Here is a 17,851-nt window from a genome sequence, read left to right as displayed (position 1 = left end):
GGCCCATCAGCTGTACGAGAAAGCCAATGCACTAATCAGTTTCTCGTGTTTGATGACACCCTATTGAAGGTGATGGCTTTCTGCACAGCAACTAATATTTAATTAACTCCACAGCTTCTTGAGAATATTTTTCTACATGAGCAGTGCACGAGAGTATTTCAAATGTGCATAAGCACACACTACATAGCCGTTTTGAATAAGGAGAAGATGTGCACACAGAATCACAGAAAACCAATTAAGGATTGCAATGAGCATTGAATTCAATCTTTATTCGGCATTTTTACGGAACAATGCAGGGAATGAGGACAAAAAGATGCTTTGCGCGACTCATTTTGCAGTTGACTCAGCCTCAGTTCGCAAGCAAATATTTCAGCAAGAGGATATGTCTTCCCCTGGGTCGAAGAGAAGACTTTTTAAAATGTGTGCTTCCGAGCTGAGTCTCCCTCTCAACCCTTGTTTGCTTTTCTTTGATATTAGATGGCCAAGACTTCCATTTGTCACTTTTACACTGCTAAATACAAGGTTAAAAGAACTTCATCTGGCACAAGCAATAATTGACATGTGCCTCCTGAATCTGATATCAGATTTCTTGTTCGCTTTGCAGCAGTGCATTTCTAACGTTTACACCCAGCCGCACATGCTCTTGCATCCTCCTAAGCGAAACTACTCAGTTTTGGTAACAATTTACCTCAGGAAGGTGTCACAAACTTTTTTCAGTAAACTGTATGCTTGTGTTAACAAAGCACTATTGCATCAATGTTTAAATCATAGTCACATACTGTAAGTGAATACGTACCTGCGCCCGACATAGACTTCCCTTGAAAATTATTGCTTTCAGCACTTTTCTCACTTTTAAAGTTTAAAACTTCTTAAGCCAACTAGGCAACAGCAGCAAGTGTCGCATTGATCAAGTTGTGTGGAACTATAAATGAATATCACCTAAAGAAAGAACATAAGATATGGCCGCCATGTACCATAAAGCTTAAGTAAGCATTATTAGCTGCTCTGCCGTACAGGTTACATGAAAGGCAATACTACTTATCGCATACAGTCAAGGTAATCAGCACAGCGTTTGGCTGGAACATGGTGTTTCCGCATTCACTGAAGCCACATCTTATGATTTCACTTAAGGTTCAGACATGAGTATTATCTAGCAATGTTTAATTTTTAAAGCAGAGTTTTCCTGCTTCAACTCCGGCATTGCTGGAATCAGCTTGCAGTGAGCAGGAACTGTGATGTTTTCTCATTTTTTAATACAAACAAGTGAATGATACACAAGTTTGTTCCCTAACAGCTTTGCACTGTTCTTCTGTGTCCGAATTTTAACAGCTATATATAACAAACACATAAAGTGGTTCTGTCCTCATTTATAGAAAAATACAGGAACAGGAAGGGATAGAGGAAGAAGTCAATAGACGAAGTTGTTTAGGCAGGTGCTGCAGGTATGCATCTGTATGTGAGTGGCAGACCTACAGAATCCCTACTGTACAACAATAACTTATATATTAACTGACCAAATATCACTGCACTCACCAAAGTATTGTGTTACAAATCAACACCAATCTCCATCAATAGTAGCCATGCAACACTCATGGAAATCCAAGCAAAAATAAATGTCAAGAAAATGAAATACAGTGTAAGAACTTCGATTAAGCGAATCTTTGCTAGGCTTTATAAAACCAACAACAAAAGACTGAAGAAATTGAGCTAATTATCTGAGTAAAATATGAAATATGGAAGAGGTTGGCAACAAACTGAAGGCTTGTATAAAGACGCATAAAGACTGCTTGTCCCCATTAATTAGTTTTAAGTTAAAACACCAAGCTTGAGACCATCAACTACAATACGTGGGGTACATGAGGTACTAGAAAATGTTAAACTGAAACTTTTCACTGTATGTCCTACAAATTTAAACCTTATGTGGAGTAGGCCTTTCATTTAAAAATTATGAAGTATTTACAATCATAAATAAGCACAATACTGAGCGCCAGAGAGGCTAGTTCGGCATCCTAAAAATTTGTGAACAATTTCACTGAAGATCCGTGCCCAAATAATATATTTACGTTCTCCAAGCAAACCTTGTTGCCTGGTAAGGATTATATGTGCAATAATTGCAATGAAAAATCCTTTTGACATCTGAGCCACTCAAGAGAACGTTCAGTGTCAAGGACTCGACTGTTTTCCTGTCGCCCTCTGTGCCACCTGTTCAACACAAAGGCATCCGCCGGTCCTCTCGCAGCTTTCTGCACAAGTTATTTAGCCCTTGAAGCTTCAGCGAAGAAGGTTGATATGGATGGCAGGCCTTCTCAGCTGCATTGTTAAAAACCACGATCAGAACGATGAAAAATACTAGCAGTGAATGAAAGAGCTCTATGGTTCATACAAACTGTATAAACATAACCTTATGGTGAAGAAAGCCTCTGCAAACAGCGTACAAATAGAATAACTTCACATGGAAGTTATCAACTGAACGTGGAGAAAGATATGTAATATCTAAGAAAACGTTTTTAAAACAACACATAAAATAACAATCATATTTGTTCGCACAGTCTAGTAATAAACGTCTACGACCCTAAAGAAAGGGCAAGTCATTCTTCTTGTACCATGCTAGAGTACTAGCCCCGAAAATGTGCAGAAGCATATTCTTCTTTAAACAAACTTTTTTCTCTCCTGAAATATCTTTCTAGTGGTACATTACAGTTTATAGAGAACAGGTTATATATCATGTAACCAGAAAAGTTCTAAGCTCAGAATCTGGTGCAAAACAAAATAAAGAACTCACTTGCCACCATTCCTACACCAGCTGTGCCATGCTCCCTAACTTGAAACCAAGCCAGTTCGAAAGTAATAGCTGAGATATCATGTAAGACAAGTTATGGTCCAAATGATTTTAGGCACACTGATTTAGGCATCCGAATGATAAAGGCACACACATCCAGGACGTGTGCCTTGCCACAACTGGTAATTACTGTTTAGAGCGCACACTAGGGGAGCCAAAGGTGCCCTAATACCTCCACTTTCACTTCAGTTGTTAAATCACTTTGCTAGTGCAAGCGTCAAAAGAGCAAGACGAATATGAGGTTCAAGAATTATGCAGGGCAACGGAAAGCACAGTCTTGTGGTTTACTTTCCTGCCTGCCGTTTTAGAAATTTGCTTAACGCCTTTTTTTTAACCCTGTAGCTTGGTTGGAAGTACTTCGTCGAAAGGCTGATGCAAGCCAGACGGGCGGGCAGTGTGTAAATACGACACAATACGTTATTTACACTGACAAGCTTCTTGGTCACAGACTGCCTACGAGAGCGAAAATTTTCGAGAACCTTGTTAGAGAACGCGTTTATGGTATTCGATAGCGTAGACGTAGATACACTCGTGAAAGAGGCGACGCAGGACGCAGGTTTTCCGGAGGGATCGCTTACCACGAAAGCAAATTCATACACCCACGACGCAGACAGTCGGTGTAGCGACATAACACGCAAACTCAAGACACCTTAGCGCTGGCATTGACACCGAGCAATGCAAGCGGCACCCTCAATCACGATTGAATTGTTGCACTATTTCAGTGAAAAGCGCAGTTAATTTAAACGCACTGTCGTGCACAAGGAAAGTCTAAACGAAGACCACGTTTTTTTTTTTAAATAGTCGTGATGACCCTTCTCGCCCCGAATTGCTTCTCATTATCCTCGGAAACGAAAAAATACAGTAGACTGAAAAAAAAAAGTTTTACAGCTGATCGCTATCAAACAGCGGCAACAAACGCGACGACCGGAGGCTCGCACGATGAGCGCGGCGCCTTTCCATTTACGTTGAATAAATTGTTGAAAACTTTACCTGTAGCATACGTCAACACACTGCTGTGTCAACGTGCTTTCGTATCTCAGGAGCATCGCGACAAACACGTCGATTTTCTCCACGGTAGATTTCGTAAACACGTTCGTCAGCTGATCACAATTTCTTGACGATCTTCAACGACGCTGGCGCCTGCACTTCGGTCCTATAGTCCCTGATGCACTTTAATCATGTCAGAATGAAGCGTGAAATGCCAAAAACGCGACCACGTTTCACAAACCACTACAAATTTCATCGCAAACAAAGAAAAGCAATACATTTTCGAGGGACGAGTTACACGGGAACCTCAATATTGTCGCCATCTTGCCCGGTGTGGCCAGACATCGCAGCGCCCCCTGTCGTTCATTAGAGTGGCGAATAGCCTTCGCCAATCACAAGTTTACTCTAATTAAATGTGATGGGCTGCAATGTAAATGAAGGCTTACACACACGGTGCCTGGACATTGAAACAATTCGAGAGGCGGCCGTTTGTCGTCACGGGACCGCATCACTGATCATGATCATCTCATTCTTTACAAGCAATGTGCCCCAAAGCGCAAAACCTAAATGCTCGGTTTTGCACTCTAATGCTGCCATGTTGTTAATGAGCATCGCAAAGGCGTCGATTACGTGGACGCAGATGCCTTGTCTAAGATCCCTAATGTTTGTTGGGACAGACCACTACCTTACATTGTGCAGTGACCGCAAATAATTTCGGGCCGGGGAACAGTGCCCAAGGACAACCAGCAAGGACAATGCGCACTTCGACCGATCTCAGTGGTGTGGATTATCTTTGCGTGTTTGGTTATGGCATCCTCATAACATGTGTTTTTGTAGGTGTGTAACAAAGGGTCGCGGCAGGTGGGCTGACAGACTTCACTATCCGCTTTGTGTTGAAGGACTGAACCGCCACATGCCGAAAATTCTTGCTTATTTATACAGGCTTTATCTAGGCTTACCTTTCAGTACATTCAGTACATCACCCGAAGATTAGGCAGAAGGCTTAGAATTTAGTTTTAGTAGGATTTAGTAGGTTTAGGACATGAGGATTTTTTTTCAACATTTCTCAGCATGGTACCGCGGTGCGAACAGCGCGTCAAGTTTTGCTTTTCATTACAACATGTGCTTCCTACAAGAAGAGCATTAGCTTACGAACGCCAACTTTTTTGGTACCCTGTGTGTTCCCTTCTCCTTTGCTGCTAGACACTGGAGAGGATCATTGCTTATTTCGACTAGGGACCCCCTTAACACGGTTCCCCACTGTTTCCTCGCTCTAGAGGGGGCGGCCGGCACCCTAAAACCTGCAGGAGTGTCTGGTGTTCCTCGCGCTGCATAAATTACACGAAGTCAATAATATAACAACAAGAAAGGGTCGGATAGCCTCCGACATTCATTGCGCACATTTGCTGCATTTCACGCAAGATTTCGGTGTGAGGGGAAAACTTAACAGCTTCCGGCTTTCCTATTGGTTAAAAGCGAGCTTAGGCGGGCAGCTACGTTACTGTTGACTTTTATTTTTAAGCTTGATCTGTCCAGCCTGGGTTCTACGCCAGAGTGGTTTTGCCTCTAGCTGTTTGTGCTATAAGGCGCTGTGGCTTGCCAAGCGCTGGGAGCAGCGGCTGTTCAGAACTGATACAAGGGAGAACTTCTGGTTCACGACCCCCTTCCCAAGCATTTCCCTCCAGAATAGCCGAGTACCAGGCCTGAGAAAAGCTTGTACCCGTAGAAAACCGATCGGTACCCGGCTGCACCAGCGATCGAACCTGGTACACCCTGAATTCGAGGCGGACTTACGGTTGTCCAATGACGAAACGAACCGCTTACCAACTGGCGCAACTGTATGGATCTATGACCCTTTTGCCAAGCATTTCACCCCAGAGAAGACGAGCACCAGGTCGGGGGAATCTTGTATCTATTCAAAACCGGTGGATACTCGGCAGCGCCGGGGATTTAACCTGATACCTCTACAGTGCGAAAAGGCTTTCGCCTTCTCCACCGAGTGCGGACGCACATTCCTATGCGCTCTGATTCTTTTCTCGTGGTGGCTTTTTTCTCACAGCCCATCATCAAAATTTGTGTCTCCCCGTACCCGTGAAGGAGCCAGACATCGTTTGGAACTGCGCACAAAGCTGGTGAGCGTCGCTCCGTGCCTGAAAATGTCATTTTCCGCTTAAACCGATGAGCCGCAGCTCTAAGCCTAACGGCACCGTCGAGCCGCTTGACCACTGCGCACCACGTCGACTTCATGGAAGTTCCCGTCGAAGGGGAGGAGTACACCCGGAAAACCTCACAAACGGCGGCTGGCTACCAGCTCATCATGCCCGCAAGCGACTACGAGCGGCGCAACAGAAAGCAGCCGAGGCGAAAGCCACGTTAACTACAGGAAGCAAGCAGTCAACTCCGCTTCCGAAACCGCGTCCGTGGACGCCTCCACAGCCACAGCTTTCGAACGACGACTACAAAATTCTGTTCCAGTCTCGTGGGAGACTCGACCTTCGCGCCTGGAGTGCTGCACAGATCACAGACGCACTAAAGAAGCAAGCTGGACATTCACCTGCTGCTACCAGGCCGATCAAGTAAGGTTAAATTACATTCAGAACTCCATTATTGTGAGTACCCCCTATGAGAAGTATGCTGATATGTACCAAGCAATCCAGGCCCTCAAATTTGGAGCCATCCAACATCCAGTTGCTACCTACCTCACGGCCCCAGACCATTCAGCTAAAGGGACAACCCACAATATTCCACATTACGGTACCCCCGAAGACATCTTCAAAAGCCTAACGAAACAAAATACCGCCTTATATATTCTTGAAACTTATTGTCCTTATTGCCTTTGACGGTACCAAAGTCCCATGCTGGATTAGCTACAGAGGCACCATGTACCGATGCCGCATTTTCAAGAGAAACGTAGAAGCATGCCCAATTTGCCGTATATGCGGCCACCGTGCTGACGTCTGCCCAACCACTAAAGTTCTCAAATATTCGAGATTTTGGTATTGACAACCCGCCCGAAGAACACAAATGTGATCCCATCTGGGCCATATGCTCCGGGACGCACATTATGGCATCTGCTCAATGCAAGCATCGACCTCCAGCGTCCCGCCAACAGCGCAAAGCCAGGAGGCACAAGCTACACAAGACACCAATGCCGGCGACCACATGAGCCGTCCCGGACGCGACTCGCTTCTGCCAGCAGATCTGGAAGCCACTCGGGCTCCCGAGCACACCAGACGATAGGGCACCGCAACCATTCTCGGTCGCGGTCCCAGTCCTTTCCGCCCTTGGAGAGCCGACAAGACTCAATAAGCAGCCTTCCAGCGGGCGAAACACAGGTGAGCTGTCTATAAGCGGTCCCTGGCAACATGAAGAGTGACCAAACAGCACACACAGCAGAGAGATGCAGGCCTTAAGGTCAGTTATTAACCGCCTTAAACAACTGACACAGCAACAACAACAGCAAATTTCTGCCCTAAAGTAACAAAACAAAACTCCATCGACAGTGATCCCTAATACACCCTCCCCCTCCTCCCCAAAGGATCAATCACTGAATGACGCTCCACCACCGAAACGTAAAGTAGGGATGCCCTTTTGTACGACGCCTTCTGTCTCGAAAAATCAACGCTAAAACCCACGTTCGCGAAACTCGGGCAAGAACCACAACTTCAGACATAACAAATACACCAGGAAACTCAACAAAATCTCAACAACTCGTACAGCACTTGCAAGAACTAGTACAACCCATTTCGCAGCAAATCCAGCAGCTATGCTCGCGGCTAGATGGCCTCGAAAACAGGTCACTGCCCTCGAGCGAGGTTCAGCGCACGCTTCTGTGGTGGATCATAGAACGAAGCCATACGATTGCCCGTCGGCCTCAGCTCCAGCGAAACCCCTCCTCGTCCCCGCTAAATTACACTATGGCTTCCCCCCCCCCCCCCAATATATGCGATCTGGCAATAGAACTGCAGGGGATACCACCGGAAACGGGGGAATCTCCAAAAGTTCATTCAAGCATCCTCCGCTCCTCCAGATATATTCGCCCTGCAAAAGACACATGGGGCCACAAAACTTCCAAGGTACGAGGCTTATGCACCACCGGGCGCCACAAATTTCAACACCATCCTCCTAATTCAACGTAATCTTACAGCGATTCAACATACAATCGAAGGCGTCGACACAGGCCATGTTCTGATAGAGATTTTTGCCTCAAAAATGGGGCAATCCAAGCATTTTCATCTTAAATTTATGTAGCTCTCCACGAGAACGACAACAAATATTTGGCTCTCTCTTCTCAGAGGCTCTTAAACTTGCACAGCACCACGGGTTGATTATAGTAGGAGATTTTAAAGCACGCCGCACAGCAGGGGCTATAGCAAGGACAGCGCTAAGGGCAAAGAAAGATTGATGGCTACATTTACAACAGCTGGACTTCATGCTGATTACTGACCCGCATACCCCGACCCCGTTGGGCAACAGTGCCTCAGTAGATTCAACCCCCTGCCTTACTTTCTGCCAAAATATACATGTAGAACAGTGAAGCAATACAGGAGAAATCCTCGGTAGGGATCACTGCCTTATATATACTACCTTTACCTCTGAATCTTACCGAAGGAAACGGCATAAAACTCTCCTCACTGACTGGGACAGATTCGGCGCCTTCCGTGACCAGACAGCCCCATCCACAATCGTGAACCTGGACGGGTGGGGTGCCACACTTCGAGAGGATATTACCCACCACACTGAGAAGACCCCAGAAGAAATAAACAAACCAACAGCAGACAAACAATTCCGGCACCTGTGGCAGGCCCGAAATTCAATCCAAGCACGTTGGAAACCGCAAAGGCACAACCGCGCCCTGAAATTAAAAATTGCGCAGCTTGACCAACGCATTGAGGAGTACACCCTAAAGCTAGCCCACCAACAATGGGGTAGGTATGTGATAATATGCAAGGGCAGTTAGGAGTTGCTCGTACTTGGAACTTATGGCGGTACCTTCTTGACCCAGCCAACTCCAATTCTACCCAATTAGACAGCCTGGCAACCCTAATGCACAAATACCCGGGAACAGACAGAGATCTCCTCCGAGACCTACAAACAATATACATAAGCTCTCATCCCTTGGTCACCCTTAAAACGTATGCGGGGCCTGCAAATCCAGAACTTGACGCCACCATCACCGAGGCCGAAGTACGCTTCTCCATAACACAGCTTCGCGTACACTCTGCCCCTGGTGTGGACGGTGTTACCAACAAATCTCTACAAAACTTGGACGGTCTGTCAATTACAGCACTTAAAAATTACATGAATGAATGTTGGGTTGAAGGCCCAACTTCAGCAGCATGAAATCATGCGAAGGTAACATTCATACCTAGACCGGGAAGACTGCTAACCCTTGAAAATATCAAGCCCATTTCTTTAACATCACGTATAAGTAAACTAATGGAGCATGTTATCCTCAATCGCCTACACACCTATGCCGAGAATCGCCATCTCCTACCACCCACAATGTTGAGGTTCGGTTCTCGACTTTCAGCACAAGCAACTTTCCCCCTACATAATACAACCGCCCATTGGTTATAACACCAAAGCTATCCTAGGTCTAGACTTAGCCAAGGCATTCGATAATGTAGCACATGCTACTATACTTAACCTCCACGAAATAAATCCCGGTCCGAGGACCTTAAACTACGCAAGGAATATTCTCACAGGTCGAACAGCCAAACTAAATTTTGGAACCCTCAAATCTGACTCTACATCACTTGGCATCCGCGTCACCCCACAGGGGTCCGTGCTGTCCCCGTTCCTCTTTAACTTGTCCCTCTTATCACTCCCGGACGAACTGAACCCTATACCCAATCTGTCCCATGCGTTATACGCCAACGACATAACGTTGTGAGTCACATCAGGAAATGACGCAGAAATAGAAGAAACCCTACCAATATCAGGGGACACCGTTACCGAATGCGTAGAGAGGGAACGTCTACCCTGCTCCCCAATAAAATCAGAGCTTCTGCTCATGCGTGGTAAACCAGGCACATGGGGGCATACCCAAATCCAGGTGCACGTTAAGGGAGAAACTTATGCCGGAGGCATCCGTCATATGGGTACTCGGAATTTACATCCCGAACAACAGCCGAAACACGGAGACCCTCAATCGCCTCAAGGCTAGCGTCTCTCAGACAAGGCGTCTCATACGTCGAATCGCTAACCGGTATTCGGGTATGAAGGAAACTGATCTCGTCCGCCTGGTCCAGGCATTTGTCACTAGTAGAATTGCCCACACACTACCGTACCTCAAACTTAACGTAGAATACGGGCGTTCAAGTCCGCACTTGGTCTCACCATAAACACCTCCATGGAGCACTTCAATGCCCTCGGAGTCCACAACACTCTTAGCGAGCTGGTAGAGGCGCACCTCACCTCTTAATACGAACGGCTAACCCACACAGCGACCGGACGCTTTATTCTTGACGCTCTCTCAATCGGTTACCTCGCAACAAGACAGGACAAAGTGTCACTTCCAAAAAACCTGCAAACTCGCTTGAAGATCCTACCTCTCCAGAAGAATATGCACCCTGAATTTCATTCAGACAGGCGAGTAGAAAGAGCCAAAGCCCTACACAAGCAATACCAGTCCCATCAGAGCATTATCTATGTCGATGCAGCCGAACAGCGGACCATAATGCATTCACGATTGTGACTGTAAATTATCAGGGTCAACAACTCACGGCTGGTTCGGTCATTACCAACGACCCGGAGGAAGCGGATGGGGCTGCGATCGCCCTCGCGATAAGCTCAACCTCAACCTTTCATGTTATTAGCGACTCGAAAACCGCAATACGAAATGACAGCAAAGGCAGGATATCCTCTTTAGCACTCAAATTTCTGGTTGCCTCTCAAACAACTCACCGTCAAATACGGATTATTTATTTATTTATTTTGAAAATACCTACAGGCCCATTAGGCATTGTGCAAGGGGGACATAAAATCTATACAGTGCAATATATACATAAAATGTAAGGAAACAGGCAAAAAATACAAAGGTAATTAATATATGAACAAACAAAATAGTACGACGCGGAAATTATTATATCATTAAGAAAAAGAAATACGCGACACAGATTAAAGCACAATGGTACACACACAGATTAAGCACAATAAACAGCAAGCGGCACACAGTGCCCCGAATGGCTCCTAAAAAAATGGTAAGGAAAAATAAAAAAAGCGGAAAGAGTACATAGGCAAACACAAGTAAATAAAACCCATCAAGACATTTAACAGCTGCAACAAATTTAATAAAAATGTATATATAAGACAAATAAGGCAAAATGAAGGCTCAGTGATATAATGTGATGAGTTGGCGATGGAACGCTTCTAGATTAGTAAGAGAAGCGATAATGTCTGGCAGGTTATTCCATAATCTGATGGCTCGTGGAAGTGCTGATGAGTTGAAGGCTAACGTGTCACCATATATTCTTGTAAAACTGAGGTGATTGTGCAATCTTTTGGATGTGCGGGATGGAACATCGAGGTGAAGCGGACAGGATCGATTGGGGTATACATACTTGTGAAATAGTGTTAGGAGGGCGATGTCGCGGCGTCTACCTAAGGATTCTAACGAAAGGTTACTTTTAATCACAGTGACACTTGAATGGTAGTTATAGTTTCGGGATATGAATCGTGCTGCCCTATTTTGAATGGATTCTATTGCGGTGATCATGTTGTTATGATAGGGAGACCAAATGGATGAAGCAAATTCAAGTTGTGGACGAACAAAAGTAAGGTAAGCTAGTTTACGAATATTAGCAGGAGAATTCCTGGGATTACGTCGTAGGTACCCTAATGACTTTGAGGCGGCAGCGCATATGGATGGAATATGGAAGGACCATGAAAGATCAGAGGAAAGATTAACACCGAGGTATTTGTAATGGGATACGACAGTCAGTAAATCGTCTTGAATGCGGTATGGAAAGCTGGAACTGTTTCGTTTGCGGCTAAATGATATTATTTTGCACTTCGATACGTTAAGGGTCATTAACCACGAGTTCCACCATTCGTTAATAAGAAGCAGATCTGATTGGAGCGCCAGGTGGTCATCAGAAGATTTAATGGGGCGATAGATGATGCAATCATCCGCGAAAATTCGCATACAAGAGGATATATTAGTAGGTAAATCATTTATATAAATAAGAAATAATAAGGGCCCGAGCACGCTACCTTGCGGCACACCGGAGATAACAGGGGAAAGATTTGAGCACAGATTGTTAACAAATACGAACTGTTGCCGATGCGAAAGGAAGTTACGAAGCCATGTTAAAGTTAACGAGTCTAGGCGGAGTGATGATAATTTAATTTTGAAATCAGGCGACAGTGAGCTACCCGGTCGAAAGCTTTGGCGAAGTCAAGGAATATACAATCAGTTTGAAGGCTTTCATTCATATGGAAATGCAAGACCAATCTGTAGACCAGCGCATTCCTCCCTTACTGGTAATGAGGCTGCCCACAATTTCACCCGAGGACCCGTCAGTCGGGCGACGAGACAAGCCCTCATGAGGTCGGCGAAGGACCGTATGGTTTCCTATAAAAAAATTACACTACACTTCCGTTACACATGTACCCTATACCCTCCGGGACACAAATCTCTTACAAAGGCACAAGAGGTCACCTAGTGAAACTTATAGACGTATTCCTTCCCTAATCCAGTCCCTACGCCCATGCATACTCTGCGTTATACATACCGTACTGCAACTTATGCAATCAGAGGGCCAACGTAAACCACATACTATGGGCATGCCCACGAGACCCCCCGCGCGGGATCTGCAACTCTCCACCTGCGAGCAGTGGAAGGCCGCCATATTCAGCTCGGACCTGGTAATCCAACTGCGGGCCACCGAGCGTACAACCCAGGTCGCCAGAGCTCAAGGGCTCCTGGCCATCTAGCGCGGAAGCTTCTGCCTGCCTGACTTCCTCAAATCATCATCATCATCAGCCCGACTATACCCACTGCAGGGCGAAGGCCTCTCCCATATTTCTCCACTAAACCCGGTTCTGTGCTAGTTGCATCCACTTGACCCCTGCGAACTTCTTAATCTCATCCGCCCACCTAACTTTCTCCCGCCTCCTGCTACGCTTTCCTTCCTTTGGAATCTAGTTTGTTACCCTAAGTTTCCATCGGTTATCCTCTCTTCGCACTACATGTCCTGCCCATGTCCATTTCTTCTTCTTAATTTCCACTAGAATGTCGGTAACTTGAGTTATCTCTCTGACCCACTGTGCACGCTTCCTATCTCTTAATGTTACCCCTACCATTTTTTGTTCCATAGCCCTTTGGGTTGTCCTCAACTTAAGTAGAACTCTCTTGGTTAGTCTCCACGTTTCAGCCGCAAAGGTGAGTACAGGCAAGATGCAAATGTTCCATACTTTCCGCTTGAGCGCTACCGGCAAGCTACTAGTCATAATCTGCGAGTGCTTGCCAAATGCGCTCCATCCCAATCTTATTCTTCTTGTTATTTCCATTTCATGGTCCGGATCTGCGGTTACTACCTGTCCTAAGTAGACATATTCGCCTACTACTTCAAGTACTTCGCTATCTAATGTAAACTGCTGTTCTTTCCCAAGGCTGTTGAACATTACCTTAGTCTTCTGCATATTGATGTTTAAGCCTACCTTTCTACTTTTCCTGTCTAGGTCATCAATCATTATTTTTAGTTCATCCCCCGAGTTGCTTAGCAAGGCAATGTCATCAGCAAATCGCAGATCACTGAGGTATCCTCCATCTACCCTTATCCCTAACTGCTCCCATTCCAAGTCTCTGAATACTTCCTCTAAGCAAACTGTGAATAGTACTGGGGAGATTGTGTCTCCTTCCCTACCACCTTTCTTTATCGGTATTTTGTTGCTTTCTTTATGCAGAACTATGGTTGCTATGCAGCCACTATATATATCTTCCAGCACTTTCAGGTACGGCTCGTCTATCCCCTTATTTCGCAATGCCTGCATCCCCGCCGAGGTTTCAACTGAGTCAAATGCTTTTACGTAATCAATGAATGCTATGTATAAGGGCTGGTTATATTCCGAGTATTTTTCTATCACCTGATTGATGGTATGAATATGATCGATAGTAGAGTACCGTTTCCGAAACTCTGCTTGATCCTTTGCTTGATTGCAGCGTAAGGTTGTCCTGATTCTATTAGCAATTACCTTAGTAAATACCTTATACGTAACAGACAGTAAGCCGATTGGTCAGTAATTTTTAAGGCCCTTAGAGTCCCCTTTCTTATGAATGAGGATAATGTTTGCATTCTTCCATGGTTCCGGTAGAGTCGATGACAACAAGGAACTGCGTATACAGGGTGGCCAGTGTTTCTAGCATGATATCCCCCCCCCCTCCCCGTCCTTCAGCAAATCTGTAGTTATCTGATCCTCTCCAGCTGATTTCCCCCTTTTCATGGTTTCTAGTGCTTTCTTGACCTCGTCGTTCGTCACTGATGGAACGTCTGACTGCTTTTCTCTACCGCCAATCTCATTACGGTCCTAACTATTTTGGCTATTGTAGAGATCTGTATAGAACTCCACGGCTACTTTGTCTATCTTGTCCATATTCGTGATGATGTTGCCAGCCTTGTCCCTTATCGCATACATCTGGCTTTTGCCTACGCCCAATTTCTTCTTTAGCGCTTTAAGGCTTCCCCCGTTCTTTACAGCATGCTCAATTTTCTCCATGTTATACTTCCTTATATCGGCCACCTTGCGCTTATTGATTAGTTTTGATATCTCGGCCAATTCGATCTGGTCTGTTGGATTGGAGACTTTCATACTGTGGCGTTTCTTATTCAAATCTTTCGTCTCCTTAGACAGCTCACCGGTATCCTCTCTAACTATCCTACCGCCTACTTCTACCGCGCACTCAGTAATGATATCTCCAAAATTATTGTTCCTTGCTTCTAGAGTAATGTCGCCATCCTCGCTAAGAGCTGAATACCTATTCTGTAACGAGATCCTGAACTCTTCTTCCCTCCCCCTCACCGCTAACTCGTTGATGGGTTTCTTTCTTACTAATCTGATGCGTTCCTTCTTCAAATTTAGGCTAATTCGGGACCTCACAATCCTGTGGTCACTGCATCGCACTTTCCCGATAACCTCTACATCTTGCATAATGGCGGTGGTTGAACACATTATGAAGTCGATTTCATTTTCAGTCTCCCCGTTAGTACTTTTCCATGTCCATTTTCGGTTCTTCCGTTTGCTGAAGAAGGTATTCATGATTCGTTATTGCGCTCTGCAAACTCAACTAGTAACTCCCCCCTGCTATTCCTAGAACCAATGCTATAGTCACCTACTGCCTTGTCTCCTGCCTGCTTTTTCCCTACCTTAGCATTGAAGTCACCCATTAGTACAATATCTTGCTTTTTTTACTTTTCGCATTGCCGATTCTACATCTTCGTAGAAGCTTTCAACTGCCTGGTCATCATAACTACATTTAGGTGCATAGACCTGTACGACCTTCAGTTTACACCTTATTAAGCCTAATTACGATGTCTGCCACCCTCTCATTAATACTATAAAATTCATCTATATTACCCGCTATATGATACCACTTTAATGGCAGAAAGTGAAGTGGAACTCAAGAGACTTCTGATGCGCGTACAAGAAGAGAGTGAGAAGTTTGGGCTTAAACTGAGCATTAAAAATACAAAGATCATGGCGTCTTGCCCTATCAAGTCCTGGAGCATCAATGGACAAGAAGTGGAAGCTGTGACAGATTTTCTCTTCTTGGGCTCCAAGATTACCTCGGAAGGAGACTGCAGCCATTAAATTAGGAGACGCCTGCTTCTGGGAAAGAGAGAAATGGTTAGCCTTGACCGCCTAGTAAATAGCAGAGACATTAGTCTGCCAATCAAGATCCGTATAACTCGTGCTATGGTCTTTCCAGTTGTGATGTATGGATGCGAGAGTTGGGCTGTGAAAAAGGCTGACCGCCGAAGAATTGACGCGTTTGAATTGTGGTGCTGGCGAAGACTCTTGAGAGTTCCTTGGACTGCCAGAAGATCAAATCAGTCGACCATAAACCCTGACTGCTCATTGGAGGGTCAAATTTTAAAGTTAAAGCTCAGCTACTTTGGTCATCTGATGAGAAGAGAGGAGTCGCTGGAGAAAGATTTGATGTTGGGAAAGGTTGAGGGTCGCCGGAGAAGGGGTAGGCAGCGAACGCGATCGTTGGATGGCATCCTCGAGGCACTGCAGATGAAGTTATGTGATGTTGGGAAGATAGTGAGATACCGCAAAGCGTGGCGTGACATGGTCCATAGGGTCACGAAGAGTCGGACACGACTGAACGACTGAACTGAATACTTATTGACAAGGAAACCTACTCCTAGTTGTCGCCTCTCTGGTAAACCTCGATAGCACAGTACATCCCCATCCTTCAGTACAGTATATGCCTCATTTGGCCTCCTAACCTCACTAAGCACTATGACATCCCGTTTCATACCCTGTAATTCTTCTAACAGCACTGCTAAACTAGCTTCATTAGCTAGGGTTCTAGCATTAGACGTTGCCAGTTTCAGTTTCCAAATAATAATAAATGCTTCCTCAAATAATAAATGCTTATCCTCCTCTTCCTCCTCCGTAATGCGAAATGAATGCTTTAGAGCATACTGCAGCTTTACAGAAAGTATTGCAATAACGAGGTCGCCTAACGGTTTCAGCAAAAATATCATCCGTATTGAATCACCCAGAATAACGCTAATTTTAAATTACTTTTCTCGTCATACAACTAGATATACTAACGAAACGAGTGACTACCTCAATCGACAAAAGTCAGTAACGTCAATAACTGCAGCCAGGAAGGAAGGACAAACTTTATTTTGCCCTATATTATTTTGGCGGTTTTGGGGGCGTCTTCAAAGGTGTCTCCTTGTTGCATTCCCTGAAGTCTTCTCCGTCGACCTCGTCCACTTTTGCCGAACGGTCGGCTGCCCTCAGTGCAGGGCTCCGCTGGCCCCTTCTGCCAGTTGAGCTCGCTGTACCAGACCTTGCTGGTCTTCGCAGCGGTCGCTGCACAGCAGAGACTCCCATTCCTCCGCACTCGGGTTTCGAATTGTGGGGACCACGTTCATGTTTTGGCAGGCCCATGTGATGTGGTATAATGTGGGATTTTTGTCGTACCACGGACACCTGTCTGCGTATATGGTAAGGTGCATTTTGATTAGTGTGAGATTCTATCCCGAAACAAACGTGTTAGGTTCTTGAAAGGCTGCAGCCGGAAATGCTTGGTACTGAAACCTTTACAAAGTATGAAGTCTGTATTTTTTTTTCTCAGAAATAGCATGTACATTCCCACCTCCGAAATAATAATAGATAGTTTACAGGAATGGAAAAGCGCAGTATCTGTCACACTTGTTTTTGTGGGCACCTGAATCACGCCGTGAGGCAAGATAGGAAGGTGGGAGTGAAAGTGAAAAAAATTATGGAGCAATAATAATCACTTTTGTAGTTTTGTACGTCTGAAGCCATTACGAGGCGCTGAAAAATGTATTTATTAATTTATTTGTTTATTGATTGATGTATTCGTATTTTTCTTTTCCAAAAAGGGGCCTGCAGAAAGAAGTCATAAACGTAACGCAGGGTGAGATAACAAAGAATTACGGGAAGCGCAGGTTTCTTTACAGTTGATGTTTGGATGAAGCTGGCTGTACTCAGTGCTATATTTCGAAAAATGTTTTTCGCTACACAATTAATCTGGGAAGGGAAGCGGCAACTGATAATTAGCCATCAGAACGGGATAAAGCACGTTATGAGAAGAAAAGACTAAGAGATCAACATGAAATAACGTTTGCGACAAATGTGACATCGTTACAGCGTCTCGCAACGTGAAAGAAATTTTCTCTAATTTAATACTCTCGTACCTGAGATATTTATTCATTCTGCCGAGTTACCCCTCATTTTATATTTCCTAAACTTTGTGTCATTTGATTCGGCGTCTATAAGCCCACTGCCAGACATATACTGTGAAATATTGCCCTG

Source organism: Amblyomma maculatum, chromosome 3, assembly GCF_055883805.1.
Source record: "Amblyomma maculatum isolate TAMU_Amacu chromosome 3, ASM5588380v1, whole genome shotgun sequence".
Lineage (NCBI taxonomy): Eukaryota > Metazoa > Arthropoda > Arachnida > Ixodida > Ixodidae > Amblyomma > Amblyomma maculatum.
Note: the sequence above shows the minus strand (reverse complement) of the source record.